At 42.6% G+C, this 10,966-nt stretch overlaps 1 pseudogene; it reads right to left on the bottom strand.

Annotated features, from left to right (window-relative positions):
* Nucleotides 1–8,865: 8,865 nt before the first annotated feature.
* LOC133092346 (DNA primase small subunit-like) lies at nucleotides 8,866–10,115 on the bottom strand (annotated as a pseudogene).
* Between the last annotated feature and the right edge of the window lie 851 nt (nucleotides 10,116–10,966).

The following is a 10,966-nucleotide window of genomic DNA, read 5'->3' as shown; positions in this document are numbered from 1 at the left end:
GCACGAGTGGCTGGGATAGTGACTGCATTTTCAGAAAGCCTGTGTGACTCGGAGGTTGGTGGACTCACCAGGAGATGGAGGGTTAATACACACATGGCCAGACAGTCCGACTTTCCCAGTGGGCCCCCAGGGCTTTACTAAATGGCAGTCTGCATCTTTGTGCATTTTGGTTAAAAGGTGTGGAGGCTCCCTGATTTCTAGGGACAGAGTAGGTCCTTGGCTTGGGGAGTTATTGGCCTGGTTGTGTAAGGTGTTGGAGGCGAAGGTGGCGGAAGGCAGTAATCCTGCTGTGTGGGGGGCAGTCACCTTATGCTCCAAGTTCAACAGCAGTCCAGGGCCCATATAGGTAAGGGTAGATTTCACAGGAAGGCCCCTGACTCTTGCCCGGAATAGTCACCTTTTCTGTTCCAATCCTAGGTGAACCAAATCACTTTGCAGCGCGGGGGAGGCACACTTCTGACCAGAGTACACCGAGCCTCTGCAGGCTTGGCCTGAAGCCACAGACTGGAAGAGAAGTGGAGATCCCCTACTGCAACGCGGGCATTTTCCTCATTGCTTGTCATTCAGTAACACACATGTAGCTGGACGTTCACACACCAACACACAGGTTCACTCAGAGCCATTCCCTGGGGCCCGCATGCCTTGGTGAAACTTTTCAAACTCACTCAAAATCTCTCCTTCTTAGTCTATCCAAGACACGCGATTCGCCTGGGAAGATTCTCGAGACTCCGTGCGTGCCTCTTCTTAGTGCACCAACAGGCTCTGACCTTCTGTTTGCCACAGGTGTACTTCCTGCCCATCCTGCCTTTACACGGAGCTCAAACATGGTGTCTTTGGGGCAGCACCTCTGGCTCCGAGAGGGAAGCGGTCTGTGACTCCCAGGATGGGCGTGAGGACAGGGTCTGTGGCTGGGCTCAGCGGGAGTGAGGAGCCAGAATTAGATCGAGGGTTCCCTGTGAAATCAGGATTCAGTGCTTCAGGCTATGGGCTCTCCCGGACTTCAGCGTGGCTTCCGGAGAGGGTGGCCTGGCTCACCGGTTGTAAGTGTCATTTTGGTACCATCTTCAAGGTTCTAATTAACAATGCCACTCACGTCTTCACCTGGAGCCAGAATGAGGGCAACCGCTTTCTCCTCTTCTTCCAGAGTCTTTGGTCTTTGGGGTGGGGTTAGGGGGTGGGTGGTGAGTGGGGAAGAGAACCCAGACCCTGGCTGCCCAGCTAGGATTTCTGATTCCTTTTGAGAGGAAAGTCGTTTCTGAGGACATGGGGTTCACGTCCCTAAATTAAGTCTCTAACTTCCGCGAAATGGTCCTAAATGGGTTAGATAAGAATCGGTTGGCAACTTGCACTTTTCTTTCATCAACTTTTCACTTTGGAGCCCTGAGAGCTTTTAATTACAGTATTGTCAGAGGGGCCCATTCTTCCATTTCCTAAATCATTTCATTGATTTTTTCCCCCTTATGCTGCCTTCTTTTTCAGTAAGACTTATTTTTATCCCCCCTGGGATTCACTCAGAGTTTGAGAGGTGAACAAGGAAAAAGAGGGAGTATGGGGGGAGATGGGTGGTTAATAGGAGATGATCTCTACTTTTCCCCGGGGAGAGGAAGACATGCAGAGTGACCACATCTGCCGTCTCCCTATCTTAGATAGTGTAGATGCCCAAAAGAGAAAAGAGAGCTAGAATAAAATAGAAAGGGCACATCACAGGGAGCCAGAGTGGCCCCATTTGGTCAGGTATCCTCTATGTGTCCCCAGGAGGAGTGGAAGTACCACATAGCTGGGAATTAATCTTGAGAATATGAGTTCATTCACTGTAAATAAAATCACAAAATTCCCTAAAGGTGACATGATTTATCCACTCTGGTCAGGAGGAAAAAGTGGAAGAAGAAGCAAATCCAGCTCTCTAAGCTGTAATGTGCCAAACATCGCTTGGCATTCTAAAAAGCTCAGCCACTTTTCTCTCTCCCAACCCAGTGAGATCAGAATTCTGCAGTTTTGTGATTAATTTTGCTATTCACATAATTCTAAGTTTTATTTTTCCAAGTTAGTTTTTACCATCCAATTCTGCCATCACACGGAGCATCCAACAGCCAGTGGAAAACAGAGGGGAGGCTGGATGTTGCTGTCAGACGAAATGAGAGCTGAGTCTGCTCTTTCTACTTGCTCCCATTGCTGCAGAATCTTACACTGGTGGGTAGAAGAAATGTCCAGATGTTTCCCGCATGTTCTGGTAGCCCTAGAAGTGTGTGTGATTGGGGAGGAGGGTTAGAGGGAAGGGTAGACAGATTAATGGAAGATGAGAGCAATCGTATTTATTGTACCCCAATTTAAAACTACTTCATAACTCAGTAATGATGGTAAGAAGCATCCTTACTCTCTACCATTTAACTCCTGGCTATTAGGTATCAGTTACTGCAAGATAAAATGATTTAATCAGTCTAGGAGAAATTTCTTTAATGCTCAACGCCTCACCCTTCCATTTTCCCCTCCCCTGTGCTCTTCTCATTACTCTTAGCTCTCAAATGGCTTGGATGAGGAAATCTTAGAAGCTGGTGTCACTGGTAGAAATAGCTCCCTTATTGAGGCAGGATTTCTGTATTAACTTTAACACCGCCCACAAATTGCTTATGAAAAAACGACCCCCTCCCCCCAAATCCATATTTATATTGTGTATGTAAGGCAGAGAAAACTGCCCTGAGATGCAGTAATGCTTGAATTTCCTGCAGCAGAAAGGCTGAGGTTTTGTTTGTAATTCATAATAAACAAGTCATTGACAAGCTAGAGTTTGCTGGTTTTTCAGGTTATGCAAATTCACTCTTACGCAAACTCTTTCCCCTTGTTCAGGAAAGGATGTTATCTCTGAAACTGCAGCCAGAAATAGCTCTAAGCAATCCCAGTGTTAAACGTGGCAATCACCCCAGCTGATGTCAAATAGACGTGATAAAGCAGAAACTGGACACAGGTAACACAGTCTTAGGGTAACTCTTCTTCCAAGCTTCCCATGAACCACCAGAGCAGGAATAGGCTGGAAGGAAATCAACTTGAAGAATCAGTCCCCAAACCCTTTTATGCACTCTGATGGCTTGAGACTTAACTCTTAAAATGTGGAAGGCACAGAAGGAAAAAAAAAAAGAAAGAAAGAAAGAAAAAGCAAAGCTACAGATGTCTCCTCCACTTTAAATTAGGTAGGTATTAGAGCTCCTCCAGTCTTTCCTATCTGAACTCCTGCTCTCACATTCTTTTCCACTCCCCTTCTTCCCACCTCACCATTACCATCATCATTTCCCCCCTCCTCCTCCCCCTCCTCCTCCTCTTCACTTTCCTCCTCCCAATCCCTTCCTCTTCCCAACACAGTCTTAGAGAACCTGAATTGTGTGCAAAGCTAGGAATGAGAGCTCAAGCAATTTCACAGTGAAAGGATTCTAAAAAGTGATCAATAGAGCATAGATCCCAGTACAGTTGATGGTGTCTTTGAAGATGATGCAGGGATGTGTGTTTAGGGAGCATATAACGCAGATTTGGGTCCCAGTGAAGGAGAAAGTTGTGGCTGTTCTGGGTATCTCAGTGGGTGTGAGGTGCAGGTCTAGGGAGATGAGGCTGAATGATCTTCTTTTGTGAACCTCTTTAACCATGTGGAGGAGATGCCAAGGACGTCTTTTACTCTTTCGGTTGAAGAAGAAGCACACATTGACTCTAGAAGCTATCATATTTACTACCTAAACACATTGACTTTTAGATGGAAATGCCATCAGTTGTCTCTGCCCAGCTCTGTTGCAGATCTATTAATCATATCCACAAGGATTGCCAAAATGGCAGGGCTCTCTTCGCTTTTCAGTTTATACAGAACAGAATCATTTACATAAAGTCCTTAAGGCAAATAACTGTTGGGGCTCTAATTTATATCTGATCGAAAATTAGCCGTCATTATGCGCTCCATTAGCAGCGTCTTTAATGTGCTTCTAAGCACCATTTGTCAAGCGGCTTGTTAATATCTTTCAAGTCTTTAAAGTTGAAAGCTCATTAAAGAGTGCGGTCTGTTATTGATGTAATTTAGATGAGTTTGGAAGAGCAAGTACACCATGCCTTGAATGGGCAACCTCCAGAAGCCGGGGCAAGGGGGCATGTGGTGGCCAAGTTCGCTATTAATGATTTCCCAGAAGCCTTCATGCTCCCTTGATGGAAGATTTCTGGATCCTGCAAAGGTGTTTTGGAAACCCCCCCACCGCTCCTTGACCTGGATGTAAGTCATTCATTTCTCTGGGAAGGAGTATGTTTGTCTTCAATGTTTCTTTTTTCTTTTTTTTTTTCCTTCTCATCTATTCACTGAACCTTATGAGGTTTGGGATAGGGAGTATGAAAAAAATGGTCTCTAATCTAAAATCCTTTATAAGAGAATTTGCCAGTTTTCTTTTCTTCATACCTCCCTCCCTCACTTAGTGCCTAGTTGTTTACTTCCTGAGGTTCTGCCCTTTATTCCACAGGATAGAGGAAGTAAATATCCATTGAGAAAACCATAGGCCTAAAGACAGAGCTACTGCCCCTGAACCTATTTTGACGGAGGTATAGTAAACCTGCTTAATTATGTACATATTATTACATTATCTATCAACCACACCATCAGAAGAGCATAGAGGCCAATAAATTACCTCAGTTATTTATCTGAAAATCTATATATTTTGTCATTTTTTTTTCTGGAGGAGATTATGTTAGTGTAACACAATAAAGACAAACATTAGTACAGCCAGAAAATTGCAAGTGAGTGCAATGATAATTCCACTGGAAGTAATAAATAACAGAAAGCTGCATTTTGTCCTGAATTTTCTGGTAGGTTAGATCAGCCTCCTTTGGATTCAAGTACTGAGTGTATCTGTGAATCTTGCTATCAGGGGTTTGTTTGTAAGATATTGCACCCCATTCTAAATCTCACATTAAAAGAAAAGCATTCCAACCACCATGATTTTTTAACCCCACTTCTTATCACTACTCTAAATTCACTTCCCCTCCTGAGACCTTCTGGGAACTCAGAGATTAATGCAAGATAATGAAAGACATTAGGCATTTTATTCTCTCCTCCAAATTTCTAAGATTCTTTCAGCCTTAGCTTGTGTGTGAAGATAGCTCTACTTTATCAGATTAAGTAAAAAATAAAACCAAGAGTTTAGGAACTGGACCTGGATGGGGTTGGTTCAAATACCTCAAAGTCTTTTAAGGGAAGACCCATCTCCCCCTTTACCTCCTCTTCCAAGAATAATCCTATTTTCATCATTTGTTAAACAGTTTATTCTTACACTCCACACCTTAAAAGAGTTCATCACATACACACGGAGAAAGAGAAGAGAGAAAGATATAATAGGATCAATCTAAGGACATATTGAGGTCATATAACAGCACAAATATTCTCAAGTGCTCTGTATAATGTGCAGTGGGGATTTTGGGCAGTTTTATTGTGTGGTAGGATCCTCATCTCCGTTGTTTTTTACAGGATTCCTTCAGGCTAAAGTAATAAAGCGAGTAATTAGAATGCTAAAGACAGATGTAAATAACAGGAATGAGACAGCCGTGACAGATGAGCGGCTGGGTCAGGAAAGAGCCCAGTTGGTGTAAATGACACCGCTTCCTCGCTCCCGATCCCCTCCCCCACCCCATTCCCTTTTTCTCTTTCGGCCTCGCTGTCCTCCCAGCCGTGGCCTTAGGCGACCGACCGGGGACACACCGGTCAAATTGCACTCGGGAGGCGCAGCGCGGCTGCCGGGTTGGACAGCCGCACGGGGGGCGTCTCGAGCCTCGGGAGCCACAGGCTCACCCACCGATCGGCCGCGAGGCGGGCGCCAGTCGGGTGCCAGGGCCTTCCCGGGGTCCCTCCCTGGCCGCCAGGACTGGCAGGTCGCCGCAGCCCGCTGTCGCGCAGCCCGCGCCTCCCTGCAGCGCCCCCGCCTGCGCCCCGCCGGGGACCTCGGGCGCGGTGGCTGAGCGCCGCAGCCGCTTCGTCCTCCCATCCGGCCGGCTGCCCTCGGGCCTTTGTCGCCTTTTCTCCCAAACCTGAGCGAAGAGGCCCGGGAGGTGCCTTCACGGCCCACTTTGGCGGAGGAAGACAGGCCCGCCCAGGCGTCTAGCTGGCCATACGGCTGCGGCCCGATGCCCTGGAAGCGGCCCAACTGCGCGCCGGGGTCTCCAAGGCCCTTTTCCTCCGGTGACTCCCACCGTGGAAGTGCATTGTAGGGCTTCCTTGGACTCCCCAAGGCCACTCCTGGCAGAAGCCAGCCCTTCCTGTTGTAAATGTACAAATTACCCCACGAAGAACCGGAGAAAAGCAACTCACCTTGCCTTTTGATTAAAAGATGTAGCAGCAGTTTGCCTTTCCCACCCCTGACCTATCAACAGCGAGACGCGTAGGAGAGCAAATACAGTAATTAGTAAGTGAATGCATTTCATTCCTTCGCAGTAATTTAAATAGACCGGAGCAGCCTGGTCCCAGCTTGTTATATGGAAGTTTAAAAATGTAAATCCTACTTAACCACTATCTTTGGCGTTAAAGAAGGAAGAATAATCAGATCTCATCCAAATCTCATTAACAGGTCGTTTAGTCACTAAAACCTCATAGATAACTTTCCGGGTCTGCTTTACAGAAAGACCTCTTATTCATTCTTAGAGGAGCCTTAGCCCTAAAATTGGGGCCTATGCAGGTATGAAGATTCATTTTAAGGAAAATGACAATTCTAGGGACACTGCTGCCCTTTGGAGTGGCATTGGTTAAGAGTAGACATAAATGAGCATTCATCCTCACCTTCCTGGTTTAGCTTTAGAGCATTAAATGCCATCAGTATTCTTCAGATTACACACACACACACACACACACACACACACACACACACATCAGACAAACAAAAAACTCTTGAGTGAGCCAAATTGGCCAGGAGGCAGCTCCAATCTCCCCTGGTAATGTTGGTACTGGGGTAGGTTAGCAGGTGCGTATGAAACACAGTGACATATATGTCAGCTGAGGAATTCCCCTGTTCCTTCCCAGATTGTTAACATTAGTTATGCCTATCAGCAGACTAAGATGACCATTCTTCCAGACTTTTAAAGGAGGCTTGTAAATGGTAGGGCAAAATGAGAAATGTATATTTATTAATTTGGGTTTTAATTTTTAATACCTGATCAATAAATATATTTTCATCATTTGTATCAATAAATGCAATGGATGCATTTCTGAACCTGATTCCTGCCTGATTCAGACTGATTATTATTTTGTTTTGAGTTAACATTTTATTTTTAGACAACTATCTCTTCCTTAAAAAAGAAAACACTGAGGAATGTCTGTGAACTATTTATGAAGCTGGTGATGACGAGCACTGTTCCTCTTAGGCTCTTAGGTCAAATCTATAGGGCAAATTTTTGGAGGCTTTTGTTAAGTCTATACTTGATGAAAGTGAGTATTTCAGTTAGGCATGACTAAAGAATGAGAGCTCCTTCCCAGATGAAAAGTTTATCAACATTGGTGGGTATTGATGAGGGATCACCATAAATTTGTGGAAAATTGGTAGCCTGCTTTGCATGATATATATTTTTCTATCTTTAGTAACTGGAGGTCTGATCAATTTTAAAAAGTCTGACCTTGGAAAACTGAATTGGGTCAAAAACGAATGCTCATGAAGAAACATATGGGACTAATGGATAAATACCCTCTGTTTATGTGTAGCCTCAGGACCTAAAATGTAGGTCTGATCTGAAATCTTGATCTAGTCCTCTGATAGCAACCTTCACTTATGCTCTGGTGAAGCAGCTTCATACATTCCGACTAAGAATCAGGCTGGTGCTGCTGGTGGTGCTAGAAGGTGGTAGGTTATCATGTAAATATGTGATGTAGCCACATTCTGAGTGTGGATTCCTTATTGCTAAGGTAGCTATGCAACTGGAAATGAGGAGAAGCTGAAGGAATGGTGGGAAAGAGTTAGAGGTCATGCTGGCTTGGATCACTTTTGTAGGAGGTGAGAATTACTTTTGGGTTTCCTTTTATTTCATGAAGGACCTTTACTGTGTGCAGAAATATGTTCTGTTATAGAAATTTCCAGTGTTAGGTTGTGACTCATTAGTGGGTAATGAACTTAATTTATTGGATTGTGGCCAGCATAAAGAAAAATTTAAGAGAATGAAATAGAATAGAAACAATCAATTGGATCTCATTTTGTGAGAACAAGCTTTTTTTCATGAAACTTGTTTTACTTTTATTTATATCTGTATGTTTATATTGTGCCATAGTTTAAAATGTATATTTTTCAATTTTAAAAAAATTTTATTGAAGTATAGTTGATTTACAGTGTTAATTTCTACTGAACAACAAAGTTGACTCAGTAAAATGTATTTCTTATTGTGTGTTTTAGTCAAAAACATTTGAAAACCATTGTTGTAGGGTCTACATCTTGTCCTGCTTTCTCTGAGAACTCTTTCTGGGTTACACCAGCCCCTAATGATTCATCAGTCCCTTTGCCTTTTATCACTTATTTGTGCCACATATTTGATGCCTTTCTAATGCTTTCTTGTATTAAACTTCTCATGTGTACATGTCTTTTCTGTGTAATTGAATTTAAACTTCTTCAAAGTTGTGAATGCTAGGCTTCTTTGTATACTTAATTCTTGGTCTCTAAGGTACACATGATGTACACATGATGTACACATGATGACTAATCGCAAGCAAGTCAGATCTCAGCTCATATGTCATTTTTCAGGGATGCATTTCTTTTTTTCTTTCTTTCTTTTTTTTTTTTTTTTTTTAGTTCTGCTATATTTGTTAAATGGCTCTTGAAGTATTTGATTCTTGGTTCAAGGTAGAATATATCCACATTGGTATAAAGGGAGTAGTTATTTTCAGAAGTCTTTTTATAAATCACTCTTCTTGAGAAGTTCTCCTTTTCGAGATTTATCCAGGTTTTCAAGAAACTGCTCAAAAACTTTTACAAAAGGAGCTAGACTGGTCTTCTTATAATCTCTGGTTCTATGTTTGATATCAGTTTCAGCTCCATTCTCTTTTTCTTCTTCATTAGTGGAATTAACATCCAATTCATGGCAAATGGAACTTATGGTTGGGACAGTAAATGGATCAAACTGATCCACTTTCTATAAATCAATAGGCACAGAAATGCAACCTGTTTTAGGATGAACACTAAAAGGGCTCTTCAGTAAATGATTGACTCCTTTGCTAACATTGATATCCAGTTGTGGAAAACAGTACTGGATCATGATCTCCCACTCAAGCCAGGGTCATTTTTGCTGTTATTCTGATATCTGCTGGCTGCTTTCTTCAAATGTCCCCAATGCTGAAGTGAATTGTGATGCTTTTGGAAGCTTTGTTGAAGTTCATCATGCATTGTTTCAGGAACAAGGGTTAAAATCTTATCCCAGCTTTCTTTATTCTCAAGAATATCTTAATCAACCAAAACATATTCTTCAAAGTATTTTTCATTATATTTATAGATTTTCTGACAAAAGGGTGAATTTTTGTTACTTAGATGAACTTTCTTTTTAACGTCCTGACCACCCTTTGCAAGCTTCAAATATTCAAATATCCCAGAACGTACTGCAGAGGACAGTTTTCTAACTGATTCATCACAGACCCAAAAATGAACATCTCTCCTTCCAGAATATACCCAGAGATGATGTTTAAATCCAAAGTCCTCTTTCAATGCTTGGCTGATGATGTGTATGGCCATCGTCATGAGGGTCCAGCACTTAGAACACATGTCTGCACAACTACAGTGTCTCCTCACATCGTCATAGTCTGTCATGTCAATGTCAAACACCAGTTCTTTTTCCTGAGCCTGGAAAGCTCCCAGATGCACTGTATTGTGTTGATTTGGTCTGTGGGAATATACTAAGCCTATATCAATCTTGTATGGATTCATTTTCTGCCTCTCCTTTTCCAGATCACTCTGGTTGTTGAAGGATTGGTACTGAATGTAAATATCACCTTTCAATGTGAATGAAAATTCATGATGTTGAAAGTAATTCTTTACCACTCCGCCATAGTTGAGCCAGTGATAGTACTGGGCTTAGGGAAAGAGCCTCTGGTAATAAAGCTTAAGCAGCTCGGGCAGCTGGGTGAGGTCAAATGCCTTCATGGAGCGTGGAATTCAACTCAGGGAGGGATGCATTTCTTAAACCTGTTCCCTGCCTCTGCTCTAAGCTAGATCATGTCCCTGTTACTGGCTCTCATAGCACTTTATTTTTATTTATTTTATTATTTATTTTTCATTTATTTAATTAATTAATTTATTTAACATCTTTATTGGAGTATAAGTGCTTTACAATGGTGTGTTAGTTTCTGCTTTATTCTCCTGGCACTTTGTAATGCCTTCATAACAAGTACTGGAGTTTGAATATAAGTATTTGAGTGACTAGGTAAACTGTTTTCTCCACAAAAGAGTCAACTTCCTCAAAGTGGACAAGATCTGTCGAGTTCACTTGTACCGAGCACAGTACTTGGCACATGATGGGCACTCAATAAATATTTGTTGACTGACTGATTGATTGATGGGCTAAATGACTTAAAGAATGACTAGTAGCTCTGGCAGAGGCAGCAGGCTCATTCTTACTTGTCATCAGAAAGGTGTTTTGCTAATGAATGTGAGATGAGAAAGAAAGACTCAGATCTAATGATTTGAGGAAGTTAGAGCTTTGTATGGAGACATTGTTGTTTTTCTTCAGTTGTGCTATCAGCACCTTATTTTTGGTTTGCCTGTACCTGGCTATGGAAGTGGGTCTGTGAAGAAACAGCTATGTGAATGACACCTCCGGATCTTTGGATGACTGCTATGGAGAAAATGGATTCTACTGTATGAGGTTCAGTTTGTGACATACATAAGAAATCCCTCTTAGAACTTGTAAGCTGTTTCTCCTTCTTGATAGACTGACAGTCTTCTTTTTATTAGATAAATAAGAGCTGCTACCCCTCTGATTTCCCTCTTTGCCT

The sequence above is a fragment of the Eubalaena glacialis genome, chromosome 5 (genome assembly GCF_028564815.1).
Source record: "Eubalaena glacialis isolate mEubGla1 chromosome 5, mEubGla1.1.hap2.+ XY, whole genome shotgun sequence".
In the NCBI taxonomy this organism is placed as follows: Eukaryota; Metazoa; Chordata; class Mammalia; order Artiodactyla; family Balaenidae; genus Eubalaena; species Eubalaena glacialis.
Note: the sequence above shows the minus strand (reverse complement) of the source record. Positions and strands in the feature narration are given on the sequence as shown.